Source organism: Pteropus medius, unplaced genomic scaffold (genome assembly GCF_902729225.1).
Source record: "Pteropus medius unplaced genomic scaffold, Ma_sr-lr_union100, whole genome shotgun sequence".
NCBI classification, from domain to species: Eukaryota; Metazoa; Chordata; class Mammalia; order Chiroptera; family Pteropodidae; genus Pteropus; species Pteropus medius.
In genome coordinates, this window is record NW_024344374.1 from 1,212,690 (window position 1) to 1,232,096 (window position 19,407).

Below are 19,407 nucleotides of genomic sequence, written 5' to 3' on the forward strand. Positions count from 1 at the left end.
CACAATAAATTTAGTTAACGTCTATCATTTCACACAGATTTAAAAAAATTTTTTTTTCCTTATGTCCCAGAATTATCCTTACTCAGAGCAATTAAGTGTGAACACTCTGAAACCAGATGGTCTGGCTTCAAATCCCAGCCTTGACCTTGACCTTAGCCAAATTATTTACCATCTCTATGCCTTGGTTTCCTCATTTATAAGTGAAGATCATAATAGTGCCTGCCCTGAAAGTTTGTGGTAAGGATTAATAACTTAATATATTTAGAAGTACTTGGAACATAGCTGATAGTCAGTATTCAATAAATATCAGATATTATTGTTATTAGACTGTATTGGGTATATTCAGAAATTAATAATACGCTTTAAAAACTTTCTTTTCCACCATGTGCTTTCACCAAACCTCAGATTAGACCATATGTAATTTTTGTTTCCTTTCAACAGCCCCGCTGGGTGCCCCGCACTCCCACCCCTTAAAAATTACTTCTGAAGCGGAGCACCCTGTTGCTATTGTCAGACTGGTCTTGTGTGATCATCGTCCAGCCTGGCTGCTAATCAGAAATGAATGGACAGAGAGCTCAGCCAAGTTGAGCTGTGCCACCCACAGCACAGCCTAGGCCAGGAGAAGCCACTAACTTGGAGAAGTCTCAGCCTCGGGCTCCCAAGTTATGGCACTGTGGAGATGCACTTTCTACTCTCAAAAGCAGGGACCACCATGATATCACACCTCCACTGGAGGCGTTCCGCTTAACTTTCTGGAACAGCAATCTGCCAAGTCCATGGGGAGTAAAATAATAAAAACGTGTCAGGTATAAAGCATGGGAGAGAAATCAGAGCCAGAGAGTAAGCAGACAGCTGCAAGAGCTACTTTCAGATTCATTTCAAACTAACCACAAAAGGTTGCAGTTAGTCGCCAGTTTGGCAAACTGTGTTTCATGCTCAAATTTATGATCCACAATGAACTCAAGAAAAGTATGATGGCTCAAGGACAATGAAACATCAGTTTAAGAGTTGTCTCCCAAACACTTAAGATTAAGCCCCAAAGTGGATATTCATGTAAAAGTTGTGACTGACACTCCTCTTCAATTCTACAGTGTTTGGCCATAACCTGGTATTTTATCCAAGAGCACTATAAGAGAAAGAGGTTCCCAGGCCCGGGGCCATTTTCTGAACTCCAAGGCAGGAGCCACATGATAGGACATCTCTAGGCCTCCGTGTGTCCAACAGCGCTCTCTAGAAAATGAACTCTGGTTATAGTAATATTAAAAAGAACCTCAAGCTTTCATCTTGCCCAATGAGATCAAGACGAAGAAAACTGAGGTGCGGAAAAGTTGAAGTGACTGGCCCAAGGTTATTGCTAGCGACAGAGCTAGAGCCCAGAATAATTGATTGCCAGGCTTTTTGCTCAATAGGTTGTTTAAATCATGTGAATGCCAGCAAGCTTATAGCAACACATCACATAGCTGAATGTTTCACCTGCTTGTCAGTATAAGGTAGGTCACATAAACAAAGCCTCCTAAACTTTGTCAGCTCTGTGCCTCTTTACCTGCTCATTCAGGAATTTATCCCTGTCCTGAAGCCTTTGCTTGGTCCTGCTCAAGGACAGTCTGCAGCTCACCCCCTTACAGGAAATCCAGCTGCCCTGCCCTGCCCTGGGTCTTCCCAGATGCACCACTGAATTCTGCACATTTCTGCAGACTTATCTCTGAACCAGAATGAGTGCTGTGGTCTGTCTTTCACGAAAACAGATTGTTACTTGTCCTGGCGCCATTCCCACAGGGGCTCACAACCAGGCCCTCAGCTCTGAGGCAGAAGTAAGGGAAAAGTCTGAGGTGATTATCCATACGATTCTTGCCTTCCTATCCTTCCATGGTCTTCAGCTCCCCTCATGCCACCCCAAATGCCTCTCCACCAAATATAAATAAATAAATAACGACAAGAGCAACAACATCCAATATCTCCTTCCTCAATCATGCCTCAAAAACAGTGCCCACGTGAATGTGTTGGAACTTGTACAAAGGAAGTAATTGCCTAATTCTGAGCTACAGAAGCATCTGAGTCCCAGCTCTGTCTCAGAGAAGATATGACTTTACAACTCTTGGAATCATATCATAAACTGATCATAAGCTTAAATAAATCACCTGGGGGTAGAGGTCAGGGGAAGAAATATCATTTCTAAGCAATGCCTGCCTTAGTTTGTTTCCTCCGAAGTAGAAGCTGAGAAGGAAAGCGGGGTAAGTACTGAATTTGAAAGACAATCCCAGGATGCAGCACCAGTGAGAAAGCAGGGAAAGTGAGACAAGAAAAGGAGAAACATCAGTAAAGGATGTGTTCATAAATAAGTTATTAACTATGAACTACTAGGGCTCATCCTGCTGGGAACCCTCTCAGAAACTGTGGGGAACGTGTCAGAGCCAGGACCTGGATGGTATGAACAAGGCACTCAGGGTGGTCAAAATTTAAGGGGGCACTCACTCTCAAAGTCAGCCAAGTTCAAATCATGCAAAAGCAGTCAGTCCTGCTCAGAAATCATACCACTGGAGGATGGGAAGAGGACTGGAGCATTTATCCACTGACTTCCATCTCCCACTGGTTGAGAATTGCCCCTGCCCCAGGGGTATGATGCCTCTGCTCTTCTGGGCTGAGCCTGTTTAAGGCTCTGCAAGCTCCTCTTGGTGCCAAGAAAGCCCCTAGGCAGAGAAAAAGATGCTGGGGCTCGGAGGGGGAAGCTGTCCACGCTCTGGAAACTGTCTACAGCAGCTGCCAGTGAGCATGGGTGGACAGAGAGCACAAAAGCAGGGCGTCAACTACATCTGTTGTATGTCCTGCAAGTACCAACAGTATCTTGAATACCGATCAAAATTATAAAACTCATGTACGGACCCCAGTATTGCTAACTGCTTGGGCCTCCTATAACTCAGACAATCTCTCAAAACTCAAAGCAGTTTGAAAGCAGAAACACTCTGTGCTTAAAGGTACAGAATTTAAATGCTAGAGTCAAGATTTCAGAAATATGAACTTAAGAAAACTAATAAACTTACAGCATTACTTGGGTCTCAGATGATTTCTCTGTAAGGAAGAGGCCATTTTTTTTTCTATTTCCTTCTTTCCGGGGCTTTGGTACTTGAAGTGGGTTTCATATACATTTCAAAGGATAAGTAAGCACACACCTATTATATGCAAAAGTCAGACGGGGAGAAATCCCTTTATGTATATTCTTTCTGTTCTTCTTTCAAATCAGACCTTGGCTTCAGGGAAAGGAAGGCTTAACAAAAATTCAAAGAGAAACAAAAAAAGATTGTTTATGCCTATTTTTTCCCTCCAAATTCAAGTGTAGTATAGTGGGCACTCAGCGAGTAAGCTAATAAATTAAGGAAATTCTTGAACTAGGTCATTACAGTAGTAGATTGATAGTAAGAAAGGATTTAGACATTAGCAAAAAAAATGTGTAAGTGTTAGGGTCTCATATTTGCAGTGCTAGACCTGAATAAAAGGGTGGGCTAGGAAAGAACTGACTATATCAGAGGGGGGCCTCTGATGTGTCTTACATGTGTCTTGATGGAGGCCTCTAATTACAGAGACACATCTCTCTGTATTTAATGGGTCACTCTACCTAGCTCTTCCTAGGTTCATTCTCTCCTTTGGTTGGAACACATCCTCAAGTAGCTTCTTGAGAAATGATGTGTCGGAAGTAAATTTTTAAAGATCTTGTAGATCTTTATTCCAGCCCCATGTTTTATTGGTAGTTTGCTTGAGTATAGCATTTAAGGCTGGAAAACATTTTCCCAAAAACTTTTAAATACATTGCTTTACGGTTTTCTAAAGTCTAGGGTTGCTGCTGATATGTCAGATGGCATTCTGGCTCCTAATGCTTTTTGTGTGATCGGTTTCTTGTTCTTTTTCCTCTCCCTCACTGAAAGATTTTAGGATCGACTCTTTGATCCAGTGTTCTGAAATTTCACAAAAATGTGCCATTCATTATGTTGGATGCTCAGTGTGCCCTTTCATTCTGGAAACATGGACTTGAATACTGGGATATTTTCTACTATTCGATAAATGCCCTTCTCCTCCTTCTCCTTTTTTTCCATTTTCTGGTTCTTTTTCTGAAAGTTGCTTTTACCTAGAATTGGACTTCCTGGATTAATCTTCCCATTTTCTTACTTATTTTTCCCCACAATTTTATTCATCAAACTTTCTACTTAATTTTTTATTTCTGCTTTCATAGTGTTAATTTCCAAAAGATTTTTTTGTTATTGTTCTCTGACTTTTCCTTTTTTAGGGAATCGTATTTTTGTTTCGTGGTTGCAAAACTAATCTTATTTCTCCAAGGCTATTAACTAAAAGGTTTATATTTAAATGTTTCTCTTGCCGCTGTGTTGTTTCTTTTTTCTTTTGAGTTGCTTTTATCTCTTTTTATTTGTCTGTTTCTTTTGGAAATTCAGCATATGAACTGGTGGATTTTATGATATTGTGACTGGATCTGGTCCCAGAGATCATCTTTGGAGGACTCCAAATGATGCTATCACTAGTTACTTCCTTTGGGTTTTCTAGAGACATAAAAACCGGGTAGACCAGTTTCTTTAGAAAAGAGTTCTTTAATCTCCTATCTGGGGAGATATAGGCCTGGCTACTGATATTCAGAGAGTCTTTCTTAAGGAGAGAGCTACTAGTTGCCAGAGATTGGGAGAGTAGGTCCCACCAATTTGGAGGCTTGGAGTTAATCAGCCTCCCCCTGCTGGTCCCAAGATTGGCACCTCCAGTCTCCTTGCAGGATGATAGGAGAGGTAGCTAACCTGGATTCTTGTGATGAAAGGAGGAATCTAGTGATCTACTGCTCTTCATGCAGACTTTTCAAACAATTTCCTCTCATTTCCAGCCACACCCAGTGCTTCATGCCTCTAATTCCTGAGCTTTTTGAAAAGAAGACTGCAACTCAAATCAGCTTCCTTCTTGTTGGCTAGTTCCTCTCTTGGCATCTAGGATTCATCTTTCTCCTCCATAAACCTGTTATTTTTCTTCCACCAATTTTTCATCTTCAAGGATTTTGTTGACATCTCTTTCTTGCTGTCATCTCTTTTTCCTCTGCCTTTTTTATTTTTCAGCTGTGTTAGTTTGGGTCCTTTGAGAAACGGATGTTAAAATTGAATTAGACATATAAGATATTTATTTGGTGGAAGAAGGAGCAGCAGAGCTTTCCAACTACCATGCAAGCAAAGAGGGAAGGAATTAAGGATTGTGTAGGAAGAATCCAGGACTATATCGTGGTTCCAAGAAAGATGTGACCAGGCCAATGAGAAGACTTTAGGCCAATGCCTCTCGTTGGAGAGATCCAATGTCTCACAGTATTGAACTTGCACTAGTATCCCCACCAAGCACCCATCAGGAACAGCCCATAGAAAGTGTAGCCTTAGCATGAAGGTGGTAGTGGAACTAGAGGAGTAACAACTGAGGCCATTGGTGAGTTATGCTCTCAAGAGCAGGAGATCTGTAGAGCACATTTTCATGAAAGCTCCAGCCATCATTTTAATGAGGTCTGAGAAAGGAATGGTAATAAATGTACACGTTTAATCTAACATGTTTAACAAGAAGTCTAATTTATTCTCAACAAATATAACATGCCCACCATCCCAGCCTCTATACTAAAATTGTTCTTGGACAAGTTAGTTTCAAAACTCTATGTTACTCATCACAACTGTCACATTTAAAAAAAAAAAAATGTGTATTACTAATGCCCCCACAGAACAAAGTGTAAAAGGGAGAGAAGATGAGATAATAAAATAGATAAAAGATTAGGGGATGTTGATACTAAAGAAATTGGAGAAAGAGGCTTGTGCATAGAGAAGAGAGAGGAGAGAAATTTTGGAGAAAGAACAGATGGGTAAAAAGGATCTTCATCAAATTTTGCTAAGTGGTATGAAATTACACCTTCACCTCCCCCAAAAACCTTCCGTAATGCTCCATATTTTTCATGGATAATATTGGAGTTGATTTTGACAATTATTTGGGATACCTCAGTGCCCTGAGATTAACCTCCAAGAGGGTGTAAGAGAAAAACAGAATGTCAGGGAGCCAGTTGTCTTAGTTACCCATGAGCCTTTTCAGTTCTTAAGTTATCTGACTTCTCTACAGACTACATTTGTTCACCATTCTCTTCTTCTCAAAACAATCTTCCCTTGGCTTCTGTGTGGCCACATTTCCTGGCTCTCTGTCTACTTTCTTGACTTTTTTTTTAACATCCATTTCACGGATTCTCTTCTACTTCCCCATTTTTTAAATATTGATGAAACTCAAGATTTCTTTCTGGCTTTCTTTTTACTCTGTTCACCAAAGTCAGCAATCTCCATCTATAAATTCAGTATGCTGATGACTCTCAAATCTTTTTTCAAAGCTCAGACTTTCAATATGAGTTCTAGTCATGCATCCAACAGCCTATTGAATAATACCATTTGAATGTCTCACGAGCACTCCGAACTTAAAATAGAATCCATCAGCATCTCATTATCCCATCTCCCAAAACTATTCCTCTTCTTGTGTCCCTGGATATCACCTGGTTACTAGAAGCAGAAATCTTGTTCTCACCCTTAATTCCTTTCTCTCCCACTCAACAACCAACAGTTGATCAACCAGTCCCATAAATCCTAATTTTAAGATCTCTTGACTTTATCATTTTTTTTCCACCCCCATCAACATTACCTTAACCCACTCCATCATCATCTCTTATTTGGATTATTCCAACAGCCTTTGAACTGGTAGTTTACTGCCAGTCTGACCCCCATCCCTCCTCTATACTAAGTTCTCTACACTACAGCCAGAGTGTTTTTTTATAAAATGCAAATTTGATCATGTCACTTTCTGCTTAAAATGACTTCAGTGATTCCCCCATGGCCTGCTGGACAAAGTCCAGGCCTCCATAATGATTTACAAGGTCTTTCATAGCCATTTCTCCAGGCTCATATCTTGTCATTCTTTCTCCCACTCCACATCTAGCTCTACCAAATTACTTGTACTTCTATAAACTTGCTTGGTTCTTTCTCACTTTCCTTTACATGTGCTACTCTTCCCACCATGCTGCCCCTATTCTCCTCAGTAACCCCAACTCACTCCTCAGGAATTAGGCTATATATAATTTCTTTAAGAAGCTTTTCCTGCCCCCCATCATTGAGTTAGGTATTAATCCTAGGCTCTACCCAAGCCCCAGGGCTGATCCTTTATTGAGCTCTTTCTCCATTGCATATAATTGTCTATTTTCTTATGGTAGTTTTAAAACCTGTTTGCATATTGATACTTCTTCAGTAAAGAGGTAGAGTCTAATTCTCCTCCCTTTGAACTTGAGTGGGCTTTTGTCACCACCCGGAGGAGTAGAATGCACCAGTAGTGATGCTGTGTGACTTTTGAAGCAAGGTCAGAAAAGCCTGTGCAATTTCTTCTGATTTCTCTTGGGATACTCATTCTTGGAATCCAGTCACCTTGCGGTGAAGAAGTGGAAAGACTACACAGACAGGCCACATTTAGGTGTGGTGGCCATAGCCCTAGCTAAGAGGTCAGCCTACAGCTAGCATCAACCTCCAGACAGGTTAATGAGCAAGCCGCAGGTGATTCCAGCCCCCAGGCTTTGATCTCTCCCAGAAGTCATGGAACAGAGGTGAGCTGGTGCTCTGAACCCTGCCAAAATAGTGATTTATTTTCTCAGTACACTCTTGAAGATACAGACAGTGTCTAGTGAACTAATATATCTGCAGAAACTGGCATATATAATAGATGTTCTCTATGTATTAAATGTGGGTTAAAAAAAATATATGGTTCCAGCTTTCGAAATGCAAGTTCTGAGGAAGAATGAGCTTCACTGGAAAAATAGAGGCCATTTTTGAGATTTTGGATTTGTTTAGAAGAAAACAAGTACTATTGGCTTAAGTCCCATGGCTAAAAATGGGTTTCTGCTCCCTGCACCATTTTATGTTCATGGGAGAAGAAACAATATACCCAGTCTACACTTGACTAAAGGTTTGTCTCCACTTAGCTATAGAACTGGGTTGCTGAGAATGAAGAAAATTATATCCTCCTATAAAGTCATGGTCTCAGAATGTACAAAAATGAATCTGAGGAACAATTCATAAAATATTCCATTTACTCTAGTTAAAGGGAGGAGGCCTTGAAAGACTGTATAAAATTTAAGAGTTATGAATTGCTAATCAAAAGCAGAATCCTTAACCATCCCCCTGATTTTCGGGGGCCTTTCTTTTCCTTCTTGGAATAACTTAGAGCTATTGCCTGTCAACTCCATTCCAAGAACTTCATCTTTCCCCTTCCTGGTCTATACATAAAACCTTAGCTTCCATTTTCTACCAGAGACTCTTTCCACGAATATGTCAGTGGTTGTGTGTGTGTGTGTGTGTGTGTGTGTGTGTGTGTGTACTGGAAGCAGCTCTACAGGTTAACACTTCTGGTAAAACTGAAAAAAGCATCCTCTCCATGCACTATCTTGTCCTGTTGTCTTTATTTCACACCTTCTCTGAGGAGAATCATGATGTCCAGCTCTCAGTCTGGCTAAGCCCAAGCCATGGCAGTCATGGATCAGCTGGTCACTGAGTGCCTCTGGGGTTTCTGAATGCTTCCTGCTACAGGAATCCTGAAGGTTTGAGACTTGCCTGAAAGTCTGACCAGAAAGAATAAGAATGGCTGCAAACTGAAATTCACAAAGGTGGCTGTTTAGTGAGTCAGTGCATGACAGGAAAGGGAGTTACATATCCCTCTTCTAAGAAATATCTTTGGCAGAATTCTATTATTATTGATGACTTAGATTCCAGGATTCACTACAAAGGGATGGGAGACTAGGTATTTGCAGATGGAAGAAACAAAACTGCTTCAGAGCCAAATGTTCGGCTCTTCTCCAACATCAATCAATATGTAATTTGATTGCTATAGCTACTGCTAATGCAATATTTTATATATATTTATATATATATATATATTCAGCTTATTAGGTTAGAATTAAACAGGTTTTAGAATTTTATTCTGTTTTACATAATCAGTCAGAAGATCCATTCTGAGTCCAATTAATACATTAATTTCTTCTTCAAATATTCACATATTTGGTATGCCCATGTGTGCCATGCATTATGCTATTCACCTGAGAAATAAATATGAGTAAAGCAAAGTTCTTGCCCTCAGGGAATTTGAAATCTTATCAAAAAACTAAACCTCTATGGGACAATCTTAGGGTGTTTTTAGATGCACATAGTATCTTTGCTTATCTAGTATTTCAATAAATCATTGAATGAATAGATTTTATGCCGCCATAAGCATATATTAGGTATACGACAAAGGCATTTCTTTAATTACATCAAGCAAATCACAATACCTTTTGGCCACTGTTACTATCTTCCTGTGTAGGCTTGGGGCATGGTTAAACACTTAGCAGTAGCAGGACCCTTTCTTCAAGTTAATTCAATGAACAATTTGTTCAATATAATGAACAAATAAAACAGATAGAAGTGGAGCTGCTCTGCTTGAAGGGTAAGTAGGGAAAGACCCGAAACACTTTTTTGATTTGATTTCCCCTCTCATACCTAGCAACTCCTGTGAAAGTTTTGCAAAAGCCCTGGAATTCCACAAGGCACTATTTGAACACCATGCACTGGGCAGACGTCCAAAATTCCCTCCCGGTCTCAAAACCTGTGCAGATGACACTTAGTCATTTCACTGATAACTGAGTGATTCCAGACTCCAAGAGATTCTAGACTCCTAACTTCACTTCTAAGCCTCTCAGTGGGCCAACCTGCAGGCATAACGCCCATTCGCCCCCTCCTGACTTTGAGCTCATTTTGCATAGCAACTGGGCTTATTATAATTATTATAATATTACTTATTATTCAACCTTGTATATCTAATTCCTACCATGAGGCCTGGCACTAAGTAAGTGGATATGGAATGATGAACAAGTGTGTCTGGGGATAAATAGGCGCAGTAGGAGAATATACTGATATGGTCTGAATGTATATGTTCCCCCCTCAAACCCACATGTTGAAATCCTAACCCCCAATGTGATGATATTAGGAGGTGGGACCTTTGGGAGGTGATTAGGTCATGAGAGTGGAGCCCTCGTGAACAGTATTAGCGCCATGTTTGGACATAATAATAAGACGGCAGTCTGCAACTTGGAAGTGGGACCTCACCAGAACCCGGGCACACCGGCACCTTGATTATAAACTTCTAGCCCACAGAACTGTGAGAAATTCATTTCTGTTGTTTTTAAGCCACCCATGTAGTCTTTTGTTGTAAAAGCTCAAAATGACTAAGACATACACTCTGATCACCTCCTAGCTGCGTACTTATCTGGACATATATACACACACGCATACACATGTGCAAACACTTGTAAGCACACATACACATGCACGTGCACACAGGACATGCCTCTTACTCTTATTCAGGGGAAGAGAGTAGCAGCTGTAGAATGCCCTACTTGACTCTTTCCCTATTCTAAATACTTCCTAAACAGGCTGGCCTATTCTTATTCTATCCTCCTTTCTACTTCCAGTCTTTTCTTTCTTCTGATCAAGGTAGACACTCAGTATATGTTGATGCTTTCCTCGATTCTTCCCATCATGGGTTCTTCAGACCTCATCAAGTGGGTAGATCTTCTGAATCTGCTCCAGTTTGTTAATGTCTTTCCAAAAATCAGATACATGGTTCTAGCAACAGTATTTCTGATAGGCGTGATGATTAGAAAGTACAGTGAGGTGGGGGCATTTCCATCTGATATGGATACTATTTTATTACTCAGCAACCCTTTTATACAATTGACTCACATTACATTTGAAATTGATTAAAATATCCATGTCATCTTTTCATGAACCAACAAGAAGTCAATTCTCCTTTATCTTCTACTCGTGCATTTTATCGGACACCAGCTTAGGATATTACATTTGCTTTCAATAAAAATTATTTATTAGTTTAGGGTGTCATTCCAATTTGCTTTTATTTTCTTTCTTTAAAAAATCTTGATTTTGATATTCATTGTATTTAGTGACTCTCAAAATGTTGTGTAAAGTCATGTACAAATTTCATTCAAGTTATGGATAAAACTGGAGAACAGTTAAGCTTCCTGACATGCCACTATATGCCTTCCCCGAGGATGCCCTTGGCCCATTAGCCACTTGTTTAGCTAGCCAAATATCTACCACATTACCATCTAGGTGAGTTTTTCCATCTTGCCCTCAAGAAAATAGTTTAACCTTACCGAATCAAGATACACTGGTTTTAAGGAATTTCTCTTTTTTCTCAGTGTCAACCCTGTCATAAATGAGAACAGACTTAGTTTAGCATGGCTTGCTCTTAGTAAACTCAGGCTGTTTCCTTTGACACATACTTACAAACCATCTGTTTCACCATCTGATACGAGGAATTATACATCAAACCCACCAATTTCTGAGTAAAATTTAGATGTATCGCATGCAGAAATGAATTTTATTTTATTTTTATTAACAAGGCACAACATATTTAGGTAAGACTTTGTATATAATTCATTTGTAAACAAAAAATATATGTTAATGCCTTGCTCAGGATTTTATCACAACTTGAAAGTTGAGAAAATACAGGGATCTTCTGCATATTTTTCCCCTATGGGTCACCATACCACTATCTCCATTATTGTGTTTATATAGTATTTTCCTCAATGCCCTCTACTGCTCCTGCGTCTAATACTGGTGATAAGCACAATGACAAGAGCCCAAAACAGCAATGGTTTGACACGAATGATTTAATAATTGGTAGGGAAAGCAAGGTGACAAAATAGCAACTATCCCGGTCCCGTATGGATCCACAATAATTATTACCAATGAAGATGGAGAAGGCAGGAAGAAGTCTATATTTTACCCCATCCTTACCCTCAATAGGCAATGTTATCAGTACCATACTTCAAGGAATAGAACAAAACAAGCCCACATCCCCAAAGCCATTTTTTAAAAAACAATAATAGCCAAGGAAAAGTCAAGGTAAAATTTAGCTCTCGTACCCTTTGTTTTTATATTTAATGTGCTCTGGATCATGAAGAGCAAGGGTAGAAGGGTGATAAAGAGCACAGGGCAACTAACTCATACTGTACCCAGAACTGGTCTGACACATGGAATGTGTGTGTGCATCCCAACAAACCTACAAACACTGCTTTTCCTTTGCATGCCTCACAATCTTCTGTTTCAAGAATTTTACATTTCTTTATGTAGGAAGATGACCATCGTAAATGAGGGCACTTAGAGTTTCCCTAATTTTTCTGTGTTGAACTGTGTTTCCCACATTCTTCTTGTCTGCTCTCTTTCAGGAAATCCAAATTGAACTCCATGGAATGAGTCCTCCTCTTCGGTTCAGACTTTATTTATAAAATTTCTAGGAAAACATGACATTACCTCTCTCCTAGACAGAATATTAGAGAGCAAGTCTCCTCTGTACAGTTAAACTCACTATCAGTGCCATACAGGAAACAATTGCAAAGCTACCCCCCAAATTCTTAAGCAATCAAAAGTGATGACCAGGAGAAAGAGAGACAAAAGTTTGCTTTAATCAGTAAAAAAAAAAAAAAAAAATTCGAGAAGCATTAGGGAGATGTGAGGATTCTGGCTTAGTAAATTTTACTTAACTAGAATATTCAGGGAATGGGCTGTTTGTTTCTTTATTTTGGTTCATTTGTTTACTTGCTTGCTTGCTTTTGTTTTAAATCCCTTAATTAAAAAAATTGTTGTGTTACTATATAATTCCATTTGCATGTCATTCTGAAAAAGGCAAAACTAAAGGGACAGAGACTAGATCACCGGGGTCCAGTGGTTAACAGTGGGAGGAAGGCTTGACTACAAAGGGGCAGCATTTTGGGGGGAATAAAATTGCTCTGCATTTTAATTTTGGTGATAGATGCATTACTCTACGCATTTTTTAAAACTCAGAGAAATGTGCATTAAAAAAACTAAATTTTGCTGTACATAAAAATAGATGAATGTAAAATTTTAAGTTGCCGTACAGTGTAGGAGGAAGACCAGTGAACTGGGATTCAAGTGACCAATGTTCCACTTCTGCCAACTCCAGTCCCCTTTCTAGCACTGTAGACAAAAGTTGTTTTCGCTTGTATTCTTATTATTAGAAATCTTTCTAAAATGATTCTAGGAAATGTGTCTGCCTTAGAAAATAGAACATACAGCGGGGAAATGTCAGCTTTCTTTGTCATGTTTTAATGTCTTAGGGACCTACACATTCCAGGACAGAGGGTGGCTACCAGCATAGCACCACAGCCCTTCCCAGCTGAATACTTTTCCTTCCTTGTCCTTCTCTGGTGCTTTGAAACTCCACAAGTCATCATATTTGAATAGATTTCACTAAAGTATTAATGCATTTATTTATTCATACATTTCATTATAAGCAAAAAGAACAATTATGTTCTTAGATGCACTTAATGAGTTCGATAAGCAGGCACTTGAGAGAGCAACATATGGTTGTTTGTGATTAGATTCAATGACATAGAGATGTCTCTACTGAGTTGTCCTCCCGAACGTATTCTCTGCAGCTCTGGCTCTGCCTGTGTCCTCTGTACAAGGTCTTGCGATAGAGTGGGTGTCTCAGACAGAGGCTCCAGAGAAATCCTTGTATCATAACAGTCTTTAGTGTATATTTTTAACTCTTTCATTGAAGTACTCTACGTAATAACAAATATTTCTTGTTATGCTTTTTCAAGTTTGTTAATGATTTGCCCTCAGTATTTCTATATGATTAGTCTCAGGGCATTTTTATGTGTCTCATGTACAATACTTTCTCTGTCTTTAGAGTTGGTTTCTTGGACTGATTGTTCTATTCTATATTTCATTAGTTTTCCTTATGTGATTTTTGGGGTTCAAAAATTTATTTTAAAAATGTATATAGTTCAGCCAAGCTTCTTATAACTTTTAATTATGAAAACTGATACACAGTCACTAGATGGTTGACTATAGTTATCAAGTGAAATCTTCCCCAACAGAACTTTGGGCAGCATTCTAAGCATTATAAAAATATATCGAAAGATCGCAGTATTTATCACTTAGTTTATTTCAGGTGGCACCCAAGTTCCGGATTTTCTGGCAGAGACTAAAGACCTCCACAAAATGGGGAGAGGGGAAGAAGGCTCCCAGTCAGGAGTTATCCTTGGCTCCTCCTTCATCATCTTTCACCTCCTACTGATTGTCATGTCAACTCCCTCACTTCCCTGCCCTACCTTTTATCCCCACTGTCCCTGCCTTTGGACAGGCCTCTGCCTTCCTATTCCTGGACCACAGCCACTGGTCTAAAGAGCTTGGAGCATAGAAAGTACTCAGTAAATATAAAATGGATAAATGGATGGATGGATGGATGGACGGATGGATGGATGGATGAACAGGAAGAAAGCAGGAGGAAGAGAGGAGAGGAAAATAGAAAGAAGGAAAAGAAAGAAGAAAATAGTTCTTTTTGATATTGTGTAAAGTACTTTCAAATCAGAAATGACTATACTGTGGCACATCTAATTTTCCAGTTCCCTAAGTGGGAGACTGAACCCAAAGACATAAATTCTTCCCTCTCCCATTCACCAAGGAGTCTACTATCCATACATTACATTGTTCCACCAACAAAAGGTAGAGAAACAAATAGTATTCTCGCATGACGCCCTGGAAAGGTGACTCCTCAAGTCACCATGACCCTCAGTAACAGTTAGTTGCCTGATTGCCTGTTTCACACTAGAAAGCCCCACCACATCGCTTCTCCAAAAGAGGCAGCCTGGGTTATTAACTGTAACAAGTAACAAGCTGGAAGACAGAAAGCCACTTTTAAGACCATCACTCTTTTTTCTGATGGAAATTGACTCCTCGCATTAAACTCTGTTGATAATATCTTTGTTGACTAAGAATTTTTTTTTCTAAATTGCTATTTATTTCAGTGGTATAATCCTATAACTTTATCATGTTTATTCTGGTGAATGCTTTTTGGCTTTACTTATGGGAAAAGCCCCATAAAATGAATTCAAGAGTTTATGTTAGTGGGTATTATTGGCTTCAGGTACTTCCTTGGTAACTTCTGTTTGGTGGCGCTCTATACTCTGGTCTAAACATAGACTACTTTCTTTTCCTTGGGTGCAACTCTATGGAAACACTTTGACCATAGAAAACCAAGTGTTTAAAATCAGCTAAGGAGGTAAAAACCCAATCGCTCATGGCAAAATTTAGCAGACTTTCCCTAAAGACAGAGGAATTCTTACCTACCACTTTTACCCAAAGTGTGTGGTGAATGTCCGCCACATGGCTGGGGGTTGGGGTAGCTACCCTACAGTCCTGAGCTCAAATGGTTCCAACAATCTGGAGGTTATAAAGGGATGAGCAATGACAATATGGCTAAAGAGGAAGACAGAACAGCCCGTACAACTGGTACTGCTTTAGTTTATAAGCTCTATGGAGCAAAGACAGTGTCTCTTTAAAATGTCACTTAGGTGCGCAATAGAGTACTGCGTAAATGTGGGTGCCTAATTAATAACTTTGCTGATAAGTGGAAAAATATTCCAAGGCTATACCCGAAAATCCAGTAGGACCTGTGCTTCAAGGTATAAAGGTGAAGGTAATAAAGAGACACTCAGTCCTATGAAGTGTTCACTCCAAGTGCTCTTGCTTTGGAGGTAAAAAAGGTTGGATACACTTTTTCAATAGTTAATTACGTTAGTGATTGTGTGCTACCAAAATAATACAAAAACAAGGATTAAAACGTTTCAGCCAAATTGAATTTTCATAATTAAGTATCTTTAGTAAAACAAGATATGTTTTCTGCAGGTGGATGTCTTACTATTTCAATCCTTTAAAAAATGATATAAAAAGCACTTTTTCTTTTTTAATTGTGGTATAATTGATATATAACATTATGTTAGTTCAGATGTATAAATAATGCTTCTTTATATGTATATATTATGAAATGATCACCACAGTAAGTCTAATTAACATCCATCACCATACATAGTTATGAAAATTTTTTCCTTGTAATGAGAAGTTTTAAGATCTACTCCTTTAGAAACTTTCAAATATACAACACAGTATTCTTAACTATAGTGTTTATTTATAACTGGAAGTTTGTACCTTTTGACCACCTTCACCCATTTCACCCACTCCAAAAAGCACTTTTCCTAAAACTGAAAACCAATTGAGGAGAAGAATTTGGTTCAGCTGCCATCCCACTAGTATCTGGGATTCCAGTAGGTTAATTTACCCATTTTGATTGGAAGATGCCTATGAAAGGATGAGGAGTTTAACTGCTTAAAATTGCAGCTTCCATCTCATCCACCATGGATCAGTGGCAGAAAGCCATTCTCTTAGCCCGCACCTGCCCTGCTCCTAGAATAAGGATTCTCAGCCAGATTTAAGCTCCTCAGTGCCAGCTAACCATGTTCTCTCCACTAGTCCCACTGCGTTGTAGGGACGTGGAGACAGAAAGCTAGGCAGATGGTCATCAGCAAGACCTCTACATGCTTTAGTCCTCAGTGCCAAGGGATCCTATACAGAGTGATGATTCACTGGATTGAATTCTAAGGGAGACTCAGAAAGTTATTTGAAAATTTAAGTGTAACTTCAGTTCACCAAAGAGGTCAGTCAGTCCTTTTTTTTTTTTTTTTTTTTTAACAGACAATTTCAAGAAATAAATAAAACGTTACAGACACATTTGTAACTCCCTCCAATTTTATTTTCTTCCTTCCCCTAGAATTTGGTGTTTGTTAATCCTATATATGTTTTTATGCTTTCTCTACATATGGAAGTATCTGTAATCAATAGCTAGTATGTTTTGTATGCTCCAAACTTTATATAAGTGGTATCATACTAGCATTGTACACACCATTCTGTAACTAGTTTACTTGCACAAAGTATGTTTTTGAGATTTATACATGTTCATAATGCAGTTCTAATTAATTCATTTTCACTGCTTTATAGTATTCCATTGAATTAATTGATTTACTTATCCACTTTTCTCTGGAGAGACGTTTTCATCGTTTTCTATTTTTAGTTATCATCAGTGCTACTTTGAATATTTTCCAACATGTCACTTTATGCATACATACAGAGTTTCTTTAGAATTTATGCCCAAAGTGGACTTGCTTTGTTATCTTGACTTTCACAATATTGCCAAACTGAACCAATTTACCCTAACATTAACTGTAGATGGGAGTCTCTGTTGCTCATCCTCTTTGACAACACCGAACATTATTGGTCTTATCAAATCTTGCAATCAGATAAATGTGAAATGATGTCTTCTTGTTGTTTTAATTAGTATTTCCCTGATTACCAGAAAGGTTGAGCATCTTCTCACTATTAGCCATTCAGTCTTCCTCTTCTTGGAATTGCCAAGTCACATCTTTGTTCATTATTATATCACTTGCTTTTGTTTTATTAATCTGTATTAGTTAAATGTTCTGAACACAAATCTTTTGTATCCTTTTGGGTTGTAGATGTCTTCCTGGTGTATGCCTTGATTTTTCACTTGTTTTCAAATATGTAGAAGTTTTGTTTGTTTGCTTGCTTACTTGTTTTTGATGTAGTCAGATTTACCTATCTTTTCCGCCATGGCTTGAACTTTTATGTGACTTGTTTAAGAAGTCCTTTCCTAGTCCAAGTTCATGAAGAAATGTGGGAAGACATCTAAACATTTTAGTTTTTCTTTTCACATTTAATTCTCTAATTTACCTTGAATTTATTTATTTATTTCTGTATGTTGAGAGACACAGATCTTTCTTTGTGAGTGGTAAACCAATTATTCCAAGTACCATCAATCGAACAGTCCATCTTCTCTCGATGATATATCATGTCAGTCTCTCGTTCCCTGTTTATCTATTCTAGCAACAACACATTTTCTTATTATTACAGTTTTATAAGATGTCTTTATATCTAGTAGGGCAAACCCTTGATATCTAGTAGGGCCTCCACCTTATTCTTTAAAAACTATGTTATTCACAAACCATTGACTTTCCCAATAAATTTCATTTAATAATCTTGACACACAAAATCTCTAAATACAGTAAATATTTATTTTGTGTATGTAAATATACATACACTAAAAACACTACTGAGAAGTTGATTCGGGTTGCATTAAATTTATAGATTTCAGGATAATTGATAGCTTTATAAAATAGAGTCCTTTCGTCTATGAACATGCTGTATCCTGCCATTTATTTAAATGTTTTCTTAATGTTTTTCAGTATGGTTTTATACTTTCCTCCATTAAAATCCTGCACATCTTTCTTTTAGGTTTATTCTAGGTTCCTGATTTTTTTTGTTGTTGCTACTTTAAGTGGTCTCTTTTGTCAAATTGATGTTTGTCTTTTGTTGATAGTGATAGTAATAAATTTGATTAGTATATACTGCACTTATTTTCAGCTATCGTCTCTTAAAAGTGTTAATAATTTGTCTATAGGTTCTCTTGAAATTTTCTTGTACACAATAGCATTGTCTTTTATCTTTCTTGTCTGCTTTCTTGTCTTACTCTGCTGGCTAGGACTTGATAAACCGAATGTTCAGCAGATGAGTTGATAGGAAGAAAACTTGTTCTGTTCATGACTATAAAAAGAACAATTGAGAATCTGGGGGAATTTAAAATATTACCTAATATCACAAGTATTGCTTTCTCCCCTATTTAATGTTTCAGAATGTATGGAGGGTTTGTTCAGAGCACAATAGCTACTCTAGTCATCTCAAAAATCACTATACATCAACTATTATTTCCAGCCTATTGCTGGGCTCCCCCACACAAAGAACAAATGAAAAATTATACATCTAATTAATTTTTGGCAAAGTTGGCCAATTTCGTATTATCTACAAATGCCACACTAAACAGACTGAATGCATACACAGTCATAGAATTCAGCAGGCTGAAGCCGAGACATCCAAAAATAGACCAAAAAAAAACCCAACTCTAAAACTATTTTGAATTCAAGTTCTAAATTGACTGTCTTTGAGGACTTTAAAATGAATTTGTTTGCAAAAAACAAAAGGAGTTCATTGTTAGCATGTGGAAGAGGCTTATTAGTGGCTGTAAGAAATCAGGGTTAGGACTTGAGAGTAGAGATTCTTCAATTTTAGTGCCTTAAGCCAATAAAATCTTAAATCAGTTCTTATCACTGTAACTACTCTGTTCAAAAAACTCACTCTAGTGGGGAGGGCCTCAGACCCTAATGACACTATTCTGGTAGCTATTCCTCAAGCCATCTATGAACAGTCACTTTTTGCTTCTCTATTACGAGTAGGCATTTTAAACCTCACCCCTCTATTCGAAGATTAGATTACAATTAAAAGTAAATTTTAAAATCTACATCTTAAAACAGGATTGCAAGTGTGCTACATTTTAAAGACACTTCATTACAAAAGTTAAAACCTAAAGATTAAAGTAGACAATTTACCA